Source organism: Peromyscus leucopus, chromosome 10, assembly GCF_004664715.2.
Source record: "Peromyscus leucopus breed LL Stock chromosome 10, UCI_PerLeu_2.1, whole genome shotgun sequence".
Taxonomy (NCBI): domain Eukaryota; kingdom Metazoa; phylum Chordata; class Mammalia; order Rodentia; family Cricetidae; genus Peromyscus; species Peromyscus leucopus.
This window is the reverse complement of record NC_051071.1, coordinates 82,903,896-82,929,004: the sequence shown is the minus strand read 5'-3', so window position 1 is coordinate 82,929,004 and position 25,109 is coordinate 82,903,896. Positions and strand designations below refer to the sequence as shown.

The window sequence follows — 25,109 nt, the reverse complement described above, 5'->3', positions numbered from 1 at the left end:
AGCTCATTCCTCCAAGAACCTAATAACAAGAAACATGTCCTAAGAAAATGACCTCGAATCTACACTAACTTGAAATGTTCGAGGCTTTCTGCTATAGAATCATTTCTCAGACCTGAAATTGTATAAAGCCTGGTTTCACTGAAACTTTTCACATCAGTTCCAGCGACCATTATGTCATGTAATTCACAAAAGCAAAATAGAGAATCTAAGCATTTCTGTGACATGATTCTAGTGTTACAAACAAATAATTATATATGGAAAATGTTTGCATATCTATTCATTTTTCAAAGTACCTATTTCATTATCTACCATTTCTATATTTTATTACGAGCATTCACTATGTTAGTAAAATATTACTTTCAAAAGGGAAGAATATTTAAAATTATGAACTATTGACTGTAGGATGGATTTGAAAGATGAATTATTTTAGGTATGATTGCCCAGTAAGTGTACTCAGGGTAAGTAATTGCATGGAGGAGGCTTTGGAAGACTTCTCTAGGGATCAGTACTTGTGGGAAGGAAAGGGAAGTGGGTTTTGAGAGTTAATCTATAATGCCATGGCAATGATGCCTCAGTGCATCCTCGGGGAGACCTGGAGCTGAAGTGGCTTTTACAGATGTCCCAGCTGTGGCAAAGGGTAGGAGCCCTTTATTCTTTGCCCCAGGATAGACCGGACATTAGATACAAGAACACCACCATAGAACTAGCTTGGCAGGGGAGCTGCTTCTGCTCCCGTGAAGAGGGCTGCTGGCTACAGGTAACCATGCCTCTGCTACAGTTTCAGAATAACGTGTCACCGAAGTTTTTGACAGCCACCAGATCACACAGGCTTTAGCCATGAAATGTACCAGCACGCTCACCCACAGGCTACTTCTCTACATCTATGAGGCCAGAAAATAGACATTCCTTCAGCTCCAACTGCCACAGGAAAGCCAGATGCCTCTTGACTACACCAGCCAACAGACACAAGGGTAGCTGGTGTGGCCTCCACTTAACATGTTTGCCTTTGCCTTCACCATCTCACATGCTCTACCCCCTTTGAAGAAGCAAGCTTGAACCTCCACGTGCTGAAACAACACAGCTTCCCATTCTTGTGTGTGTAATAGAGCATGCCACAAAGGTGTAGGGACGAAATTGAGAGAGAAGAAACACAGACAATTGGCCCCATCTTATTTTTAATTTTGAAGATTTCTACTTCTTTTTACAGTAGCCCAACTCTGTTTTACAGAGACAAAAGTTGCTTTGCTGCTAAGCATGTCCCAGGCCAGTTTTAAGGTGTGTTTCTGCTTCTGTTATTAACTCTTTGGTTCATGCGCCTGTTTGCTGAGTCACCAGGTATTGTTTAGTACTTTGGCTGATTCTGTTGAACACAAATTAGACTGATTTTGTTTGTTATTGGACTTGACAAGTCCACTTTGCACTTGTTGAATGCAATAAATGATGGCATTGGTCAACTTGTGACTGATTTGGTCTGTGCGTGTGCGTGTGCGTGTGCGTGTGTGTGTGTGCACTTTCATGTGATGAATATCTATTTAAGGTACATAGATTATTTCTGGAACTTTTACATTTTAATTACTTATTGTGATGGATATTGAAGTCAGAATTTTCAATCCAGACTTTACTCTGAGAGCAAATTCTGTTCCTCAGGGATCTTCTTCTTGTTCTTGGCTTACTTGTTTGTTGACTGTCCTTAGGAAGATAAGAGCTTACTTTAGACTGTGCTGTGTTGTTTTTTCTAGTCTCAGTATTCACTTGGGAGCTCAAAACTAATTTGTTGAGAAAGGCAACCAAAATGTTTTAAACCTTCATTTAAAATTAATAGCTGAATAAAAAGAACTAATTTTGGTAAATACTTCAAGGAAATATTTTAAATCACATACTCAGTGTTCAAATTTGTTAGAGTCTTTCAAATTACTGAAAGTCTCAAAAAATAATAAAAGGATCCTCATCCAAACAAAAAGATTCACTGGGGATTTAATTTATTGCATATTTTTCTGTGGGATGTATGTTCTGGTTCAAGTATTCTTCTTTCATTGAAACTATCTGAAGGTCTTTAGAATCTCCCCTAATGTAGAAAGATGGCTCTTTTATGGGTTTACTAATGATATGATGACATTCATGTCCATCTGGATCTGATACCATGAGCCAACTTTCGGTGTATTTCTAGCATAAGAAAATACACACGTGCTTTTAACAAGTTTGTGAGGTTGCTGGGCAACACGTGCGAATGTCTCAACAAACATCTTAAAAGGAAAGAACATAATTAGCTCACATTTGAAGGGGAAATGATGAAGTGTAATGGAGTTCAACCTGTTTAAACACACTTTTCAAAGCTTTAGGAAGTAGTGTTCTCCTCGGAGTTTGGGAAAGAGCCACGGCAGGGCACATAAAAAGAGAAGTTATTAGGCTAAGTAAGACTTTCCAGTACTTTGAGAATTAGCTGCCATGTAAACAATCACAAAAGGTTGCCCTGCATTGAGTAAGTACACTAACTTTTTAAATGTAGGTCATTAATGAGGGAGGAGGAGCAAATGTAGTCTGCTTTTATTTTACACTGGCAAGAAATGTAGATGAATTAATTGAGTGATTTCACAATAATCCAAGGAATTTAAAAATACTTCAAATTTTGCGTTTTTTTTTTCTCTTTTCAGGTAAGAATTTATACCAAATATTTTACTGCATCAAGGCTTAGTATCAAACCTAATTTGAACTTCTGTAATTATCTGAATGATTTGGACAGTATTATTTGTCAAGTCCTCCAAATGTTATGGATATATATATATATATATGTATTATATATATACATATATATATCAAAATAGATGTTTAAATGAACTCCTTTCTTAAACTTCTAAATTCTATATGAAAGAAAATTCAACACTTTTATCCATTCAAGTTCTATCTCATGTGGTGTTTTTTGTTGTTCATGTGTTAGTTTGGAGACAAGGTCTCCTGTGCTCTGGCTGGACACAAACTGACTGTTAGTACAATGTATATGTTTGACCTTGAGCTATTGATCTCCAGACTCTACCTCCTGAGTGTTAGGATTGCAGGTGTATGCCTCCACATGGAGTTTATGTAGTGCTGAGGATTGAACCCAGGCCCTTATGTAAGCAAGACAAGAATTCTATTAATTGTATTACATCATCCACAGACCAATAGCATAGTGTGGAACATTTCAATATTCTCTTGTAGAAATAAATTCCCATCAGCTTCAATGAGCATGCCTTGAGAATATTTTTGTGATACTATTAGATTCAAAAATGAAATATGAAATCAACACCCATTACATTACATTATCCTGCAGCCATACTTTGGGACAAGGTGATCTGAGGGTTATTCATGTAAATAATGGTTAAGAATTTTCACTGGTGGGTGGTGGTGGCATACACCTTTAATCCCAGCACTGGGGAGGCAGAGGCAGACAGATCTCTGTGAGTTCCAGGCCAGTCTACAGAGTGAGTTCCAGGACAGGCTCTAAAGCTGCACAGAGAAACCCTGTCTTAATAAAAGAATTTTCACTGTTGCCATCCAATTTTTAATTATAAATACTCTACTTGTTTCTTAAGCAAACATTTTTATCAGTTGCAATTTAACTAATGATGCCAGTTCCAGTACACGGGTTATCTCCATGCAGGGTTGAGGTTAGATGAGAGTGTGACATGTTTTCTTAGTCTCTTCAGTGCCTTGGAAATCATAGTAGGTTCACTAGAAACTAAATAAATAAGTGGAATAAACGAAAGCAATTTTCCATGGTAGACTTTAGTGCTCCCATCAACAGTCTTTTAGATCCTCCTTCTCCCTCGTATGTGTCCCAGCATCTGGGCAGCTCTTCTTAGTTGATTCCAGGATGTGGGAGGGACTCATTTTATGTGCAGCATTAACAGTCCATATGCAAGCCTCTGTGAAAACATCTGTCACCGTGTCTTCAATAGTGCCAGTGTGTCTACCCAACCTGCAGTCTCATGGGAGCCAGTTACTGCGCCTGCCAGAAAAGCTGTGACACATAAGTGGTGATCAAAATCCATGATAGGAAGGCAGCTCATTCCAGCTGTGACTCATTGGTCTTCTTGCTGGGCACAGATCATAGACACATAATTTTCACCACTTTTTACAAACTGTCATGTTAGAAAAGCTTCTAATGTATGAATATTTTCTTCTCTTTCTCCTTAAAAAAAGACTTTACTTCCCACTCTGGAATTGTGCAGTCTTTCACATGGTCCTTTTGTTATTCAGATTTCCTTTATTCAAAAATCATTCTTCAACCCCACATCTCTCATATTTTTCATAGTTATTACATCCCATAGTATTCTTATTTAACTATAGAGTTGCTAAATTTCTTATCTCTTCATATGTCCCATTGTGCTTTTACATCTGTTGTCCTTCACGTCTGTTTTCTGGAGCTGAACTTGCTATTCACACAAGATTAGGCTCCCAAGCCCCAGTATTCCAAAGCCTTTACAATGTATTACCCAGCAGGGCAGCCTCTCTACTCACCACACTGTCAACACAAAGCAGACACAGCTGACCTAGTATCGGGAGGTCATTTCTCTAAGTGACCACAGATGTATGACTAAGTCAGCTATAGTGGAAAAGACAGATTGTAACTTGAAAGTGGTAGAAAATTAACCAGACCATCAGAGATCAAGCCCAAGGCCTTGACTATAGTCTTTAAAGTACTAATTATTAGCAATCATTTTAAATGCTCCTAATATTCCTACCACACTAGATAGGTGACAATTTCAGGTTAATGGTTCTTTTTTTGTTGTTGTTTGTTTTTTGTTTTTGTTTTTGTTTTTCGAGACAGGGTTTCTCTGGGTAGTTTTGGTGCCTGTCCTGGATCTTGCTCTGTAGACCAGGCTGGTCTTGAACCCACAGAGATCTGCCTGGCTCTGCCTCCTGAGTGCTGGGATTAAAGGTGTGTGCCACAGCTGCCCAGCTGGGTTAATGTTTCAAAGCATACAAATGTTTTCATCTACTGGGTAGAAAATTAATATGAGACACAAATTATTACTTTCTCTGATAACAATGTATATAATCAAACCATGTTTTACACAATAACTACATATAGTGGACATTTATATGTATATTTGGTTTAGGAATGTGTTTTGCAATGGATATTGCATAAACATGCTTGAAATTCCATGTCATTTAAGAAGTATCAGTCTAAAAATACAGTTTGTAGTTGGTGAAGGGCAACTGCAGTTTAAGTTGTTTCTATGGCAGATACTTAGAGCTTTCTACACATGATCCCAAGAGTTCAGGAGTGATTTGGAGGACTCCACGATCATCTGTCAATCTCTAGTACTGAAATTACTATGTTCTATAAAACTGTATAAGGTTCGGTTTCCATCCTTACAAAGACTGTGCTGGTATAGAGACAAGAATTAGACTCGTCAAGGCAAGAGAACAGGAAGCTAAGAACATAGTTGAGCACGCTGCACGTTCTAGTGAATGTTCTGAGTGGGGAACATGTGTGTCAGGTTCAGTGACAGGTTCACCACTCAGCTGGAGACAGAACAGAGTTTTGTAAGACGGAGGTATGTTCACATATTTGTTTTCTGTGGCTGCTATAGCGAACGACCACAAATTGCGTATTTTATAACAAAGCGGAAATTTATGGTCTCACGAATCTAGAGGCCAGTAGTCTGAAATAAGATTTGGGCAGAGGCAGTTCATTCTGGAGGATGTACATGTAACAACATCCCATTTCCCCTGTTAGCTTTCGGTGGCTGCTAGAGATGTTGAGTGCTGCCAGGCTGGTAGATGTGTTGCCCAATCTTTCTCTCCCATTTTCAAGCCATCATCTCTTCTGTCTTCTTCTGAGAAAGACAACCGTTGATGGATGAAGGGCTCACACTAAGCCCCAGAGGCTTCATCTCTAGATTCTTAACTTATCGCATGTGCCAAGACATTATTTTAAAATAAGGTCACACTCTGGGCTTTAGTATCCATCTGATATTTGTAGAGCTAAGAGTAAGGCAGGGGGCAGAATTATTCAACCCACTGAAGACGATCAGGCAGAGAACTCTGATTAAATGCCTTCCGAGGTAGGGAGGTAACACAGCAAGTGTAAACACAAAGATATTGGGTAGCAAGAGCGGTCTACACGTATGCCAAATTTAAATGTCACTCAAACATGGGTAGCTAGCAAATCCTTCCCCGGGAAGGATTCAGTGAGAGGATTCCTGATGTGTCCTCTGACAAGAGACAACAACAAAGAAGGCAGCAGCTGTCAATTTTTGAGTGTGCACCGGTGTGCCAGACAGGGCTTTGCTTTACACGTATTATTATCTTCAGATCTCAGGAAAACCCTACGATGTGGATGCCATTATTAGACCCACTTTACAGGTGCAACTATTAAGACTGAGTTTTTAAGCCACTATCCAGGGAGGTACTGGACTAGAAAGAAGAAGAGTTTGAACTGAAGTGGTCACATGAGATGCCACTGTGTCGATGCAGATGCAATGCCACAGGAGGGGGTCTAGATGAAGGAGAAGAAGGTGAGGGAGGTGTGGATGTCAGGTTAGGAGACCTGGTCTCCAATCCTGGAGGTTTGGAGAGGATATGCAATAGGATAGAACAGAATTGGAAAGTGTGCACCAATGCTCATCGTAAAGAATAGGGCGGGGGAAGGGGCCGGGCCGGGGGGGGTGGGGGCCGGGGGGCGGGGCGCGGGCGCGAGCATTATGCAACTGATCAGGAAGCTTTTGTGTGGGGATTTTTTTCTCTCAATAATTTATCTGGAGGTTATAGGGCTTGCACTAGCATGGTGGTGAATATGACTCATGTGTAGACATCCTCTTTCTCTTCTCCTTTTTCTCTTTCACAGAGTTTAAAGGCTACAAAACATCCTTACATACCATGTGTATGGTTCATTCTGAGGACAATTTTCCTTCCTTAAAATTTGCACTATTTGTTCCCTGTATTGAAACAATTCATTTTCCCCATTCCCACCCGAAGGTTTTAGTTATAATACACTATCAACAGAATCATGAGTGATCCCTTCCCATATAATTATAGGGTGTGCCACAGTACAGATGTCTCCAAGCGGAGCAGGAGTAGCCTGCAATTAGTGAGAAGAGTTCTGCACCAAATGTGGTTAGAGGCAAAAGGTTTACTCTAAATTTGACAGCTCGAGCTATAAATAGATTGTTGGCTTTTTTTCTTTTTCTTTTTTTTGTCTTTGTCAAGGACATCTTTGCTTCATCTGAAGACTTACAATAAAATAACGTTACAGCTATGGATGCCATATGTAAAAGCTGGTTTTGCTTTGGATCTCCCCACACAAATGGTCTGAATAATCCATTATGAGAACGTCTCTGCATTTCCCGTGCATCTGGAAGGTGTGCATATGAATTTATAATGCTTATAAGAGGCAGAAGTCAGCGGTAAGTCCGTGTGATTGTAAATCATTTGACGATGGACCATGACCACATTAAGACTAAGCCACAAATGGAGATGGAGAATAGGCTCTAACCTGTAATTGTGGTTCTCAGGATCAAGACCCTCACAGGCATTTATTCCTAAATGTGTCACACCTAAGAGATGCTTGAAAAATCACATTAGCTAATGTCAACCATGTGTAGAACATGGGATGGCACGTTAACCACCTCTTAAATTAGGCTTATTTCATAGAGGGACAGAAAGGGTCACTGTGCCCTCCAGGCAAACGCACTGTGGCTGAACATGTATCAGACTGACGCCAAAGACCTCGACTCCACAAAGTTCAATCAGTCCCCAGCATGTCAAAATTGTAAGTGCAGTTAGGGCATTTTGGAATAAACAACTGAATTGAAACTGCTAGCCTCATAGATCAGCGCCTTGCTCAGCTATCATCAGAGAAGCTTCTTCCTACAGCAGAGGGCAACAAATACAGAGACCCACGATGAGCATGACCAGAGAGTGAGAGCCTCGAACACTCAGCCCTAAATAGGATATATCCATCAAATCCCTCCCCTCAGGGAGCCCCGTGGAAAAGGAGGCAGAAAGAGTGTAAGAGCCAGAGGGGATGAAAGACAGTAAGAAAGCAAGCAAGGCCTTCTAAGTCAACATGAACAAAGCTATTATCAACTCACAGAGACTGAGGCAGAATTACACAGCCCTCAGAGGTCTGTGCCAAGCCCTCTGTGGATATATTATGGCTTCCAGTTTAGTGTTTTGATCAGATTCCTGAGTGTGCCAACCAGTAGGCCCCTGATATTTTTGCCTTCTCTTGGGCTCTTCCCTTCCGTTGGTTTCTCCTATCCTACTTCAATGTGATAGTTTTTGTTTTTATCTTATTCTATTTTAATATTATCACTTAGAAGCCTATTCTTTCCTAATGAGAGAAAGAAAGGGAGTGGATCCAGATGGGAAGGGCGGGGAGCAGATACTGGGAGGAGTAGAGGGAGGGAGAATCATAATCGAGATATATTTTTGTGAGAAAATAATCTATTTTCAATAAGAGGAAAAGAATTAAGTTGAACACTTCTTCGTGAAGTTATGGTTATATTCTGCAGGAAAGTAACTGAAAACACTCACGAACGCCATGCTGCTATGATTGGTCATTCCAGGTGAAACGCTATTGGTTTTGAACACAAATGGCTTCACAGAGGCCATCGAGCCCATTGTGATCAACAAATGCCAAGTTCCTTCTTCAGACAGAACTCTGATTAGTGATGAAAGGACTCTGAAGAAATATGTTTTTGTCATAGTAGTCAACATATACATCTAGGAAACATATTTTAAGGCTAAATTAATTTGTTTGACTCAATATTTAAGTATCAAAATTGAAAAGTAAAATGTAATTTCACAAACTTCTGAGTATATCGAAACTTTAACTTATGTATACCATATTAAATTTTACATCTAATGAAATAAAGTGCAATACTTCATCTTTTATTACTTCTCACTAGCAGTGTTGAATTGTTCATAGCATACTTGGACAGGTTGTCTGTGAGTAACATCAGGGCTCTCGAAACAGAAACATATAGGACAGGAAGGATGTCATGAAGGAAAAGGATGACTTACAATCTGACACTAAACTCCACTTTCTGGAGATTATGGTCATGTACACTTATTATAAAAATTTAAAATGTAATGTCTCCACAGCTTCATGCATTGAATGTTGCTAGTACTGTTTTGGGAAGATATAAAAACATTAGGAGAACAGGCTTCGTTGGAGGAAATGAGTTACTGGGGATGTGTCCTTGGTGGTTAGACATTTTCCTGAATCCTCTCCCTCACTGCCTGTCCACAATAATATAAGGAATTTCTGCCCCATGTGCTCTCTTCCATGAAATTCTACCTTAACATCAGCTTAGAACAGCTCAGCAGATGTGAGCATTATGTACAGAACCTGAAATAGTGTGAACCAAAATAAGTCCTTCCTCTCTTAAGGAGAGTTACACAGATATTTTGTAAAATCAGAGTTATATTAACACAAATTTTTATTACAACAAGATACATCAACTGAAGAGGTGAGACTCTTGAACACGTATATTTTTACATGTGCAAAAATAAGACCAGTCAGGGAAATGTAGAAAGTGACTACCAGAAAACTTTAAATGAATGATCTTTAATGAAAGCCCCTGCTTGAAATTCAGTTACAGGGCTGGCATGAGAGCTCAGTGGTTAAGAGCACTTACTGCTCTTGCAAAAGACATCACTCACACGGCCACTCACAGCCCTTGTGACTCCAATTTTCTATGTTTTGCTGCCCTCCTTTGGCCTCTGTTGACTCCTGCACATATGTGGTGCACATAAACTCACAAAGGCTCACACACATATAAATAAAAAATGAACAACAACAACAAAAGGAGCAATATAGTTTTAGCACAAAAGCACAAAAATGCTGATATACAAAGACAATGTTTATATGATAATCAATCCCTAATTCTATGGTGATGAATGCATGGGACAGAATTGAGGAAGCACGAAAAAAAAATTGAGTCATTTACAAAAGTTATACAAAGCCACAAAGAATCCTTCATGGATTTCTTACAAAGGCTGTCTTCAGCAGTAAATAGAATGATACCAAATTCAGAAGCTAGACAGATAATAATTGAATCTTTGGTTTTTGAGAATGCAAATGCAGCATGCAAAAGGGTAATCAGGCTATTAAAGGCAAGATCAGCACCCTTGGAGGATTGGATCAGAGACACAATTAATATTGAGTCTCATGACCATGATGAGATGTGGATAGGAGAGGTGATATCAAAAGCTTTGAGGAAAAATAATAATGTCAGATGTTTCAAATGTGGTAAACAAGGTCATTTGAAAAGGGAATGTAAACAAGGCATATAGACATAGGTAGACAGGAAGTAACTCACATTTGAAAGCTGAAGATTTGGTGAGGTAAGGTTGGCTAGTGGCTTTCCCTATATCCCTGATCTCTCAAAGGCTTTCACCCTATATTTGGCTCTGTGTTTTTTATTTAATAAGACCATTTAGAAATTCATCTACACAAAAAGTAGCATCATATCAGCACATCATACTATAACCTTGGCTAGGAAGGAAAGGCAGTCAGAAGTGTATTGAAGCATGGTTTTTAAGAGGGCATTTTCCAGCTAAAGGCTATACATGTTGTTTTGTATTGCATTTCAGTAATAGAACTTATAAAGCATTACATAAATATTTTTGGACAGTTCGGATCATGTTTCTGGTGTTTCTTTGTGATGTAAAATTTGTAGGGCACAACATAATATAATATTTGATAACTATTTCACATCTGGAAGATACATTTATTAGTTCTAAATCTAAAGTTATCCTAACAATATATACTTTTTTTTTTTAAGCCTACAGCACCCGGTATTCCCAGGCAGTCTCCCATCCAAGTACTAACCAGGCCCGACCCTGCTTAGCTTCCGAGATCAGACGAGATCGGGCGCGTTCAGGGAGGTATGGCCGTAGACATACTTTTTTTTCTGGTTTTTCAAGACAGGGTTTCTCTGTGTAGTTTTGGTGCCTATCCTGGATCTCACTCTGTAGATCAGGCTGGCCTTAAACTCATAGAGATCCGCCTGGCTCTGCCTCTCGAGTGCTGGAATTAAAGGCGTGTGTCATCACCGCCTGGCTAATAACAATATATTCTTATGTTAAATTCATGATATTGTCCTACATTTGCAAAACATATCACATTATTTTAAGAATAATTTTATTTGAAATATCTGTCTTCATCAGCAGGAAAATGGAATGTTATAATGTATTATACTCATTTCCACCTCCTCACAACTTGTGTTGTGGTCTAATTAATATATTTAAAACAAACAGCTGTGTCTTCAGAATATTGAGCCTTATTGTTTCAGCTAGATAAAGAGGCATTTCTCTATCAGAAGTTATATACCATCATGTCTATAAGACATTGTCCATCACTTTGCATCCTTGGGACCTCATGAGTAAGTCTGAAGGCAATTTACTCTTATTTTTAAAGATTAATACAATTGACTTCTTATTCTTTCAATCACTTGGAAAAAAACTGACATCCTCAGATCGCTAGCCATCACTGTGGTGCATCCTATAACTGTTCTGGGGTTTTCTAACAGGGTTTGGATTTCTTCACTTTCTAAACAAGTATGCCAAAAGTGAACACACGCTCCCCCTATCTACTCTCATCCCTGTAGAAAGGCTGCCATTTCTACCGTTCAAATCAACACCGTCTGGTGGACACGCCAAATCCATGTTCATCTTTAAACCTCTATATTTTCTGCTATGTCTTTGCAATCACTACTATTAATTATCTTTTCACTGATGGTCCATTGACACTGAAAGACGGATTCTGCAGGACAGGGAGTTTTGCTGACTTTGGAGGTCATATAGTTCAAGAATTACACTCTAGAGTGGTGAGTGACTTGGGAATTATAGTAAGTCAAGAAATATTTGCTAAATGAATCCTTTACAAACTCTTTAATTGTACAGGAATTTCATATTATATTTTGCTCTGTACTTGCCTGTCAAATTCTTGGAGGAAGGATACCTTTACAACTCTATATTCAAGCACAGGACATGTTTCATAGCAGGTGTTCATTAAGTATCAGTTAGATTTATATTTAGTAATATAGGATTATAAAGTGTTACAGGTGTGCTTTGTTGAAATTGTAAACAGTTGAAGCGTAGGTGGAATATAGATAAATCTCTTCAGCAGAACTCAGTGTTAACTGATAACTTATGTGACATGTTTATCACTGGGTGGCCTGTGGAATGGATTTACTAACTCTTAATTTCAGTTGGATCAGTCAACATGAATATTTACTATTTTTAAGAATGCACAGAAAGATGTATATCAACAGTTTTTCTTACTATTGAGAAACTTTATGACATCTTATAGCTAATCAATCATTTTATGCTAATTAATATGATTCTGCCATAGCATAATATGGGATCTTTGAGTTCAGTGGTAGACACTCAAAATCAAATTGCTACTTTATTTGCAAAATACATCTTTGCTTTAATTTAAAGTAATTTATATTAAGAATTAAAGAAATGCAGCTGGAAAGAAAGACTCCCTTCACTTTCCTCTGAAAGTTGTGGTTCTCTCTGTCTCTGTCTGTCTCTCTCTTAAATGCATGGTGACAAAATTTTTGCTCCAAGTTAAGAGTTAACAAAAAATTTCCAAAAGTTATACATGGCTTATATTCCTCTGAATATCCATTATAAGAGACCCTACTCCCAAATTTCTTTCATATTAACAATCTGAAAATTACATTTTATGCTTGTGTTCTCCAGATGAATATTTATATACAAACACACACACACACACACACACACACACACACACACACACACACACACAGAAGGTCTACCTTATGCCTGAATTTTCCTAAAAGTAGATAACAATACAATTAGCACAAAGATTAGGTGATACTATAACACAGCCTCTCACATGACAGTGGCTATCATGCTATCAGCTTGCCTCTTATAAATGCAACCGTTTTTTAACTCATCAGAGTTGTTTGTAGCTCCATAGACACCTAAGTCCCTATTGCTCCATGTAGTCATGCATGCTGAGGATCAGTAGTGGGGTCCAAGATGAAGAGCATATAAAAAAATAAAACAAAGAACTAAATCCATAGAAATAAATTCAGACTGGAAAAGAAGGGATGAAACAATGGCAAAATGGTTAATTTATGCATCATTGCATGAAAACTATATTTCAAAAATATAAAATATGTTCATATAACATAGTATGTACTCTCTTACAAATGGCTATCAGTTGTAAAGTCACACATAATCACACTATAATCCACAGGCTAAGAGAGGATAAGTAATAAGGAGGCCTCAGGGGGGGACACATGACTCTCCCTGGGAAAGGGAAAAGGAAGAGTTCTGTGGTAGTATCATGTTTCCCAAAATACTGTGTACCCTAATAAACTTATCTGGGATCAGAGAACAGAACAGCCACTAGATACAGAGGCTAGAAAATGGTGGCACTCATGCCTTTAATCCTAGCATTCCAGAGGCAGAAATCTGTCTGGATCCCTGTGAGTTCAAGGCCACATTGGAAATGGCCAGCCATGGTGAAAAACGCCTTTAATCCCAGGAAGTGATGTCAAAAAGCAGAAAGGTATATAAGGCGTGAAAACCAGGAACTAAGCTAGTCAAGCTTTTAGGCTTCAAGCAGCTGTTCAGCTGAGTGCCGTTCAGATGAGGACACAGAGGCTTGCAGTCTGAGGAAACAGGATCAGCTGAGAAGTTGGCCAGGAGAGGTGGCTGTGGCTTGTTCTGCTTTTCTGATCCTCCAGCATTCACCCCAATACCTGGCTCTGAGTTTGTTTTTGTTAATAAGTTTCATGCTACAGGGTTCTCCTAGGTGGACTGGGGCTGGGTGAGGATGGTAACATAAAAATCAGGTTGGGGGTTGATAGAGGGGAAGAGTACTGAAAGAGGTGACTGGAAAGCAGGGGGCAATTGGGGCAATATGTAGAAACATGGTATGAGGGAAAACATACTGGTCATTTGTTCCACCCATGGCTTTGGGGTACTAGCCCCTAGAGTTGGTCACTTGGCTAGCTTAAGATCTGGGGAGCATGTACTCAGGTCCCTTCTCTCTTATGCTCCCAGATGATGAAGACCAAGTCAGGCAGTGTGAAGCAGCATGGGACCAGTTCTCAGCCTCACAGGGACTCTGTGACTGAATTTGCCTCATTCTGTATTGGTGAATTGTTTTCCCATATAATCCATTAATAAATAATCATTTCTCAGTAATCTGTGGATTTCCTGCAATGGGAAATTCACAGGAATCTACAAAGATGGCCCCAGCTAAGACTCCTAGCAAAAGGGGATATATAGCCTACACTGGCCATCTTCTGTAACCAGGCAAGACTTCCAGTGGAGGGACTGGGACATCAACCCAACCACATAACCTCTGATGTACAGTCTGTCCTGCCCATGGGATGTGCTGGGGTAAGAGTTCACAGAGATTGTGGGAGTGAACAACCAATCACTGGTCCAACCTGAGACCCATGCTACTAGAGTGAGCCCACCCCTGATACTTTCTGGAGTGTCAGGATCCAGAGGCTAGAAGGCCCAGAATTTAAGATAGAACCAAACACAATTGGAAAAAAATGTCAATGTAGTGATACTTAATGATATTTTGCTATACACATAGATTGGTGACTATCCCAATTGTCATCAGAGAGACTTCATCTAGTAAGTGATGGAGACAGACGCAGAGACCCACAGCCAAACATTAGGCAAAGCTCAGGGAAATTCTGCTGCTGAGAGGGAGGAAGGATTGTAGGAGCCAGAGGAGTCAAGGAAATCACAAGAAAACCCACAGAATCAGATAATCTTGGCTCATAGGAGCCCACAGAGTCTGAACAAATAACCAGGGATCCTGCATAGGACTGACCCAGGTCCTCTGCATATGTGTGACAATTGTACAGCTTGGTCTACTTGCAGGACTCCTATGAGTGGGAGCAGGGGCTGTCCCTAACACCTTAACTAGCTTTTGTGAACCTATTCCTTATACTGGTTGCCTTGCTCCGCCTTAATACAAGGGGAAATGCTTAGATCTATCACAACTTGAGATGCCATGTTTTGTTGATATTCATGGGAGACCTGACCCTTTCTGAACAGAAATGGGGGAGGAGTGGATAGGGGGTAGAAAGGAGGTGGGGGAGGGAAAAGGAGGAGAGGAAGGAGGGGAAACTGTTTAGGATATAAGATAAATAATTTTAAAAAATTGTAATAAAAATAATGTGTATAAAAATAACAATTTTCCAAAGTATTATCATATTTCTCAATGTACTCACATATTGATTATAATTTCAAAATGCTTAAAATATCAGTTTTAATGTATTTCCAGACAATGAGATGGTTTAGCAGGTACAGGTGCTTATGACCTGAGTTCCATCTGGGACCAACTTGGTGGAAGGAGAGGACCAGTTCCCACGTGCATGCATGATGCACATGCACAAGTCTGTTAAAAACCACTGTTCTCAAGGTATTTCCCTAGAATTGCTAATGATCCCACTGCTTAATCTGAAAGCAGAACACAGCAAAGAAACTTTTACTTCAAGGCCTATGAATTCTCAGTCATGGAACTATGGCTATGACCAGGGCTACATTCCTGGGTGTGAAGGGCCCTCCTGTGGAGCAGACCTTGAATCTGGTCAGAAAGCAGTTAGTTACCATAACAACTGTGCCACTCTTACACCGATGGGCATGTCCAGCCTGGCAAGTTAGTCCTGCGGCATGCAGGATCCAGTGCTCAGTAAGACTACCAATGTCTTTTCTCCCCCAGCAGCCTGCACAGAGCATCCCAGCACTATGAAAGCCAGCCAGCAGAGAGTCAATGTCTTGGTAGATTTGAAATTGTTTTGTGTACTGCAGCCAAAGTGTGTGGTGTTTTCAGCAATAGGGACTTACCCATGTAGTTATGTTGGGTGGGTAAGGGCAAAGAAAATATCGTTACGCCAGAGAATACGGGGCCTCCCTAAACACTGTAGAGGAGGAAGTAGAAAGAATGTAAGGGGCAGAGGATGAGGAAGAATGCTTTTCAATGCTATCTTCTGCACATGGTAGGGCTATGTCACAAAAACTATGATTATCTGCACAAGACCTGCCCCAAATCAAGGTAGCCAAAATTATGGCAAAAATTGTGTAGACGGCCTCCAGTCTCCAACACTTTCTGAGGCATCATTGGCAGCTGATAGTTGCTGATGGTGGGAGCATCACTCTTTTTGAGGATGTGCTGCTGATAGATTTCTCCTGCTCTCTGGGTGGCCCCACATGCGTTCATGCAGGAATGACCGGACTCAGCAGACGTGAAAGCAGACGTGAAAGTTGGGAGAGGGATGTACTGCTGGGCCTATGGGGGATATGTGAGGAGTTGAAACGAAATGTGGCAACGATGATCGTATTTCATTATATACATACATAAAATTCTCAAGAATGAAGAAAATTTTAAAAGAAGAAAGCAGGTAGGCAAATTTCTAGACTGGCACAGGTGCTACCTACCAAACTACATTACATGCAAAGGTCTTTCTCTACGTGGACCTTCCTGAAGCTAAGAGGGATGCTTTCCTTGTTTCTCAACTCACAATACTTAGCTTATTGGTTGGCTGCAGCAAATGCATAATAGACATTTGTTGGATAAATGAACGTGTGCAGGAGGGAAGGCACTTGCTCAGAAGGCTTAACACAGATGAGGAAACACGAGCTTCTTTGGGGTGTCTAGGAGCGTGTAGGACACTTGACTGTTTAGAGTCACCACACTATACAGGAACAGTAAATAGTAAATAATGAAGGACAGAGAGATGGTAGTTTGGCAGCAGTGTGAGAGCAAACTGAAACTATTGTAACTTTGGTTTATAATTTCATGTATTGTTTTAAGCCACTTGTGCATCTCAGGAATGATTAGTTTGTATGGTGAGCACACAATATACAAAGGAGACTTTTTTGTGACATCATTAACCCAAAGGTTTATGGAGCTATAAAGAAACAGAGTTTTTATGGTTTTGAAGCTGGCCTGGTATAAATACAAATTACAGTGTTGTCTTGTTAAGATGTTTCATCTTATGCCTATGGTAACCATAAAGAAAATAACTACAGGATATACACAAGAGCGTATCATAAAAATGTAAATACTTCATTAAGAAGAAATCAACTAAACACGAAAGACAGCAATGTAGGAAACAGAAGACACGAATCTAGACAAGCTAGAAATGTTATATGAAAATAATAGCAAAATGATAGAAACAGGTCTTTATTAGTCAAATAATTTTATCTGTTATTAATAAAATACTAGATGCATTCTATATATTATATATCATAAAATAATTTATCTGGCTTTCCCTTTTCTTTTTTCTTTTTTTTTTTTTTTTGGTTTTTTGAGACAGGGTTTCTCTGTATAGCTTTGCGCCTTTCCTGGGACTCACTTGGTAGTCCAGGCTGGCCTCGAACTCACAGAGATCTGCCTGGCTCTGCCTCCCGAGTGCTGGGATTAAAGGCGTGTGCCACCACCGCTCGGCTTGGCTTTCCCTTTTCTATGTATTCCTTAGATTTATTTTATTTTATTTGTATGAATATTTTGTTTGCTTGTATGTCTGTGCATCTCTTGGAAGCCTGTTGCTTGAAAGGACTCAGAAGAAAGCAGTGGATCCCCTGGAACTAGTGTTACAGATATCTGTGAGTCAAAATGTGAGTGCTAGTAACTGAACCCATAGCTGGTAGAAAGTTCAAAATTGCATTTATAAGGTGTTATTGTGGACAGGACTGGATAACTGAATTAGTTTCTGGTGGAAATAACAAGATTTGCAAATTCGTAAAACCTATGCTCTAACCACCTGTCTCCTGAAGGGACTCAAACAGAGACTTTAGATGCAAAGGCAAATAGATTAATAGTGAAAATATGGAGGGGAGATATTTCTTTGTATAGTTGTATATGAAATGCACTCCCTTTGTTTCCCTTCTAGATCTTTATTCTTTTAATTGATTTTTATATATTTGGTTGATGGGAGGTTGAGCCTACATCAGGGATTGGTTCACTTTGAATATATATCTCGTCACTCTGTATTTTGCCCCTTGACCATCTCCCTCTCCCCATCTTCTTTCTTCTTTCTTTTCCCTCACTACCACGAGGCAAGCGGCTTTCCTCTGTCTTGTCTTTTTATAAAAATACTTCTGTTTTCTAGTTATTTGTGAACAGATCAGCCATAAACACGACTGAGCAAGTATCTGCGGAGTATGAAGTTGAGTCCCTTGGGCACGTGCCAAGGAGTGGTACAGCTGGGTCAGATGGTGGATTTATTTATAGGTTTTTGAGGGTTCTCCATACTGATTTCCATAACGGCCGTGCCAGTTTGTATGCCCACCTAAGGTGAACGAGGATTCCCCTTTCCCCCAAATCATCTCTATCATTTGTTGTCAGTTATTTTGTTGACCATTGCCGTTCTGACAAGGGTAAAGATGACAACTCAAGGTTGTTTTGATTTATGTTCCCCTCGGTGCTAGGGATAATGAACATTTTTTTTTTTTTGAGATATTTCTAAGCCATCTTCACTTCCTCTTTTAAAAATGCAGAAATTGATGAATGTGTAATGAAAACATAGTATACATACACTATGAAATACTATTCTTAATAGTATTTACCCTTATAGCCACAGAGAAGTGTAGCCCTCACCCATCAAGGAAGTTTCGCTTCTTAATAAGTGGGGACCTATTACAGAAAACTACAAGTGATCAAACTGTAGGTAGGGCTGTGGAGAGCCCAATAACAACTTATACATCCACAACATAACTCCTACACCTAGGACTCAGGGAACATCACGGAAGACTGGGGTGGAAGATTGTACGAGCCAGAAGAACAGGGGATTCGCTGTGAGATTGTGTCTCCTAGACCTGTCACAAGTTACACCCATGAAGTCTCACCAGGCTGACCTCCTAAACCGCCCGAAGAAAGACAACAGCAATAGACATGCTCATGTGAAAGGGAAAAGGCTCACAAGACTTCAACCCTGGTCAAAGCACTACAGGCAACTCATAAATGCCGAGAGTAGGAGACTCATCTTCCTCGGAGAAGAGCACACCAATTGGTTATCCAATATGAAATGGTTAGCCCTGAAAACACACATACAAATAACATTATGTGAACTGAGTGCTGGGTGTGTATGTGTGTGTATACACACACATATATATGTAACAATTAAAGAAAAAAGAAACCATGAGTTGGAAAGAGAATGAGGGGATGGGAATCTATAAGGAGGGTTAGAGGGAAAAAAGAAAAGAAGGAAAATTATTGTCTTAATTACTGTTCTGTTGCTATGAAGAAACACCATGACCAAGGCAACTTATAGAGAAAGCACTTAATTCAGGGCTTGCTTACATTTTTAGAGAGTGTGGTGATATTTTATTTGTGCTGAAATGTGATATTTGTATGTTAATAAATAAAGTTGCCTGGAGATCAGAGGTCAAATAGACATAAAAAAGAAGTCAGGCGGTGGTAGCTCATGCCCTTAATCTGATCACATGGCAGGCAGAGTCTTTGTGTCATCAAAGACACAGCCAAGCATTGTGACATGAGCCTTTAATCCCGATATCAACCATAGAGACCTGGAGGTCTGTATAGACAGGCAGTGACAAAGAAGTCATGTGGCTGGGCTTGAAGCCAATGAGAAGGCAGAACCGGAAGGCAATAAAAACATGGGTTAGACTGGAAGAAGCTCTCTGTGGAAGCTACTGCTGGTGGTGAGCTAAAGCTAGGCATGGCTATTGCTCTGATCTCTTTGGCTATTACCTCTGTATTTGGCTTTGTGTTTTTTATTTAATAAGACTGTTTAGAAATTTGTCTACAAGAGGGCAAGTGCATGATCATCATGGCTGGAAGCAGACAGGAATGGCAATGGAACAGTAGCTGAGAGCTTTGCATCCTAATCTACAAGCATGAGCATCAGGGAGGGATATCAAAAGTGTTCTTCAGAATTACAACTCCTTCCAACTTCATTGACTGCAACACATTTCTCTCTTAGGCTAGTTATACTCCCTGTTAATGGCTCTCCCTGGCACGTGTCCCATGGTTCTAGCATCTCCAACATCTTGGCGTGTCCAACACAATCCAGACTTCATTTTCACAACACAATGGCCTCTCTAGGCCTCTGTGCGGGGACTCCCTTGCTGCATACCTGGACTCAGCTGGTTAAGGGAAGCTATTGAGGAAGATTCCACAAACTCTTTCCTATATTCTTGACACTAAAGCCAGAACCAGATGGTTGAAGCTGCCAAGTTCCTTTGCTTGCTGGGTCTGAAACCTGGCCCCCTTCTTGAATTATATTTGCATAAGATTTCTTTTGTTGTTTGGGCCTAGGAAATTCCTTCAAGCCTCTTTCTGTCACAGGTTGCAGAATTAGGTGAAGTCTTGCCCTGACGTTACTGCATCCTTTATTCCACTTAGTATCAGGCTTTTCTTTAAACTTCTCATCACCTTGAGCATAAGACTTGACTCCCACATTACATTTCCTGGTGTTCCTTTTCTCCTCAAAGTGTATATTTTGCATCTCTTTTTGCCCTTCTTGCTCCTTTTCATTGTAGACCTGCATAAGAGTGCCCACCTTGTGACCTAGTCAATTATCAGCTATCTTGAAATCTACTCTACCAGTGGCATTAATTCAAAACTCTTCAGTTTATCCCTGGGCAGATTTTTAGGACCAGGTCAGCAGCCCCATTATTTGCCAGAATATCATAAGAATAGTCTCTAAGACAGCCAACCAGATTCTTTCCTTCTGAAACCTCTTGAGTTGGGTCTACATAGTCCATATCACCCTCAGCACGACTGTTTTCCATGTTCCTTTTAGGATGGTCCATCAGTCTGCTTTGTTAATCAAAAGTCTCAAAGTCCACATTCTGACAACAACAGTATCATCAGTCCTGACACAACAATACCCCACTCCTGGTATCAACTTCTGTCTTAGTAACTGTTCTGTTGCTGGGAAGAGACATCATGACCAAGGCAACTTATAAGAGAAGTATTTTAGGAACCAAGCCTTCAAACATATAAGGTGATGGGGGGCCATTCTCATCCAAACCACTGTAATAATGTAATTGTATTCTAATACTAAATAATAAGAAATTTATAATTTTGAAAGTTTAAGAAAAATATTTCTGCTTTTAAATAAGCCTATCAGCAACAGGGACAGAAAACCATAGACTGAACCTCTGAAACAATAAACTGAGATAAATCTTTCCTATTTTCCTAGTCAATGTTCTATTGCCGTGAATATATGCCATGACCACAGCAACTGTTATAAAAGAAAAATATTTAATTGGGGCTGGCTTATAGTTCAGAGGTTTAGTCCATTTTCATCATGGTGGGAAGCACTGTGGTATATAGGCAGACATGGAGTTAGAGAGGTAGCTGAGAAGACTACATCTGGATCTGAAAAGAGCCAGAAGAGAGAGTGAGCCACGGGGTCTGGCTTGAGCTTCTGAAGCCTCAAAGCCCACCCCAGTGCCACACTTCCTCCAATAGGCCACATGTACTCCAACAAGGCCATGTCTAATCCTTTCAAATAATGCTATTCCCTATGAGCCTATGGGACTCATTTTCATTCAAATCACCATACCTGCTCTTAGTTTTCACAGTAGAATTAGGTGATCAATATACCATAGAAAGAGTAGCTTAAAGAGATCAGGCATCTAACCTAGTATCAGTGTGGTGATATTATGTTCCCCAAAATATTGTGCACTTTAATAAACTTATCTGAGGTCAGAGAACAGAACAGCTACTAGAGATAGAGGCCAGAAAATGGTGGCACACACACCTTTAATCATAACATTCCAAAGGCAGAGATCCATCTGGATCTCTGTGAGTTCAAAGCCACACTGGAAACAGCCAGGCGTGGTAACAAGAGCCTTTAATCCCAGGAAGTGAAGGCAGGAAGCAGAAAGGTATTTAAGGTGTGAGGACAAGGAACTAGAGCCTAGTTAAGCTTTTAGGCTTTTGAGCAGCACAGTTCAGCTGAGACCCATTTGGATGAGGACTCAGAGGCTTCCAGTCTGAGGAAACAGGATCAGCTGAGGAACTTCTGAGACGAGGAAGCTGTGGCCTGTTCTGCTCCTCTGATCTTCGAGCATTCACCCCAATACCTGGTTCTGGGTTTGATTTAATTAATAAGACAGTTAAAGATTTGTGCTACATCTGGTGCCCAATGTTCGTGGGTTGGATTTAATTAATAAGACATTTAAAGATTTGTGCTACATATCAGAAAAGAAATTGAACTTGATATTTAAAATATTTATCACTGAGAAAGGATTATGTTGAAATCTGAGTTTTGAAGCACTGTTAACAATCATACAAATAAGTGTGTTTATATAATCATTTCTCATAATAGCTAAGACACTGAAGCAACCCAAGTTTCTACTGAAGGATGAATGTGTAAGTTGAATATGGAATTTTTTAGGGGGACACTAGCCTTATAAAAGGAAATTCAGGTATATACTGATCATAGATAGAATTTTAAGAATAAAATAAACTAATAATAGATTATGTGTGCAATTCTATCAAAATGAGATACATAGAGTAGTAACATGCAGATAGGCAAAAAGAAGAATGGCAATTGCTGGCTACCAAAAGGAGAAAGAATAGCAAGTTGTTGTTTAATGGGCACAGGAGTTTAGTTTTTCAAGATCAAAAGGCTATAACGATGGAGGGTAGAGATGGCTGCTTTGTGGATAAGTTTAAATCCCCAAAGTATAGAATAAATTTGCCCTCCAAATTCATGTTGTAATAATAGGACCAAGTGGGGTGATCAGGTCATTGGGCTTCCTGCTTTATGAACACAATTAAGATCTTTACAAAAGAGTCTTAACATGGAGTTTGGCCTTTTTATTCTTCCACTCTTCACTGTATGAAGACACAGAATCTTTCCCCTTTCTTTGTCTTTGCATTCTGTCTACCGTGTGAGGGTACAGAAAGAACCTTAAGAAAGAACTAATGTGGCTCATTGATCTTGGACTTCTTTATCTCTAAAACTAAGGTATTTTGATAGAGTAACACAAAGGCATAAAACTGAAGTGTACATGTCAAACGATTATAAGATGATCAACTTTGTTATGTACATTTACCTCAAAGACATTTTGAAAATATAAATATGTAGTCTGAAAAAAATGTTTTAAACTGTTATTTACAATATATACAAAATATTCTGTATGTGGAATATAATAAAATTAATTTGTCTGGACTTTTTTTTAACATTGATAACAGAAAAATCAAAATTGCACATATAGCTAGTATTAGATCACTATCAGTCATTTAGATGCAGGATTAAAGGAATTCTCTTTGGCTCTAGCTTTTACCTCACTGGCCTTTTAATGGGGCTATGGTTCCACAATCATTTAGTTTTCTGTAAACTCCCTGTTCCATGATATGAAGTGCTGATGAAGTTTCAGACTACTAAGTACCTTTGTGTCTTGGATGGAAATCTTGACAAATTCTTGGATGGAATTTCCTTGACAAAATCCTAAATGTATTTCAATGGTTTGTTTGCTGATTCTGCTCCCTTACCTATATGTATGTTAATAGTTATCCCTATTAAACCATATTGTAATCACTAGTATAATTTTATCCACTATAACAAATGGTGAGTTCTTCCACAATCTCTAGAGTGACTATATTGAGTAAAATGATACACAGAAAATTGTAAGTCCAAAGTATTTGGTTTGAATTATGCCCCTATCACTGAATGTATGTGTGAATTTGAAATGTTATTTGAATATTAAAAGGCAGATTATATGAGATTATGCAAAGTTCTTATTTATTCATTGCACATCATTTCATAGACCTTTTTGTTTTTTTTTTAAAAAGCACACTTATTTAGCACTGTTGCCATTTAATTTTTTAGTAGAAAAATAAAGAGGTGTTTCTAGATTCTCATCTAAGGTTAATGAGAAATTTCCATGTAAAAGAGTTGCAGAGCTTCACACAATTTAATAATTCAAGGAGCACAATGTGGCATTACTACATTTTTATATGTTTAAATTACACTGTATCTCTTAATTACTTAATTCATTATTATTAAACGACAGTGTTAGTAAGGCTAATCGAAAAATAGCATACTCTCTCCCTAGCATATTTAGGAAGATGAGAAAATGAAAGGAAGGCATGGTGGGGTTCCTTTTAAAGACTGATCGTTTTCCCAGAACTTTTCCTACACAGTAGAGGTTTCAAATATCAAAGGCTGTTTTCCATGGCAGAAAGACCAGAGTGCATCTGAGGGCTTCTAAGGTGGTGGGGAATGCCCAACACACTCACAGATGACCACTAATGAACTGACATCATGGCAACTAACGTTAAAGCCATGTTGGAGGCATGTATGGGAAAGCCCATAATTCTTTTGTTCTTTTAAGATGAAATATGATAGAATGTGAATAGGAGGTAAAAAATAAACAATAAGATAATCATGTAAACCACAACCAAAATTGCTCACCCACATCAAAACCATATATTTTGAATGCCAGGCCTCTAAATGAGTATTTGTAAGTATTCTTAAACCTCTGTCCCATTGCATTTGAAAACTACATTTTAAATTAGTTATTACTCCCTCTTTCCATTCTTATAAGCATCTAATTTCTTGTAAAACAAGTCAAGTAGTTGTGATAAGACAAATTTCAAACATTTGAATTAAAATAATGAGGCAAACAGGCATCTGAAATTTTAAGAGTTAATTCTGATGGCTTAAATTGTGTTTTGAAAACATTATATTTTGTTCTTTATGCTAATTTGTGACTTCCTGCTTCAACAACAACAAAAAGTGGCTTTCAAGGGACAAAAACCACGTTTCTCTGACATCAAAACGTGCTTGCAAAATATTGTTTTCCTGAATTAGCTGAAATGAATGAAAGACATAAGGATTATATTTCTATTTAACTTCATAGGAGTTTGAATGTGAGAAAACAAAGAGTGCTTTGGGCTAAATTGGCTTGCCATCCCATGTAACCCACCCTTGTGAGAACGAGCCACACAGCTCTTGTGCAGAAAGTTTGTCAAGTGCAGTTTCATTGACTGTCTTGTTCTGCTCGCCTGAGTCCTTCTCTCGCTGATATCATGACTGTATGGAACCAGAGAAGAATATGCAAACAACCTATATGGGGAAATTGATTCATTTGGCTTGATTTCCTCTGCTAATCACCAATCC

The 25,109-nt window shown here is 39.1% G+C and overlaps 1 protein-coding gene and 1 non-coding gene across 3 annotated transcripts in view; both read right to left on the bottom strand.

Annotated features, from left to right (window-relative positions):
* The window catches only part of Cfap299 (cilia and flagella associated protein 299), a 513,995-nt gene that overhangs the window by 124,347 nt on the left and 364,539 nt on the right, over nt 1-25,109 (bottom strand). The gene's annotated exons all lie outside the window — the stretch shown is intronic.
* LOC114695759 lies at nt 10,777-10,895 on the bottom strand. The gene has a single exon (XR_003734910.1). It is a non-coding gene; the product is annotated as a 5S ribosomal RNA (ribosomal RNA).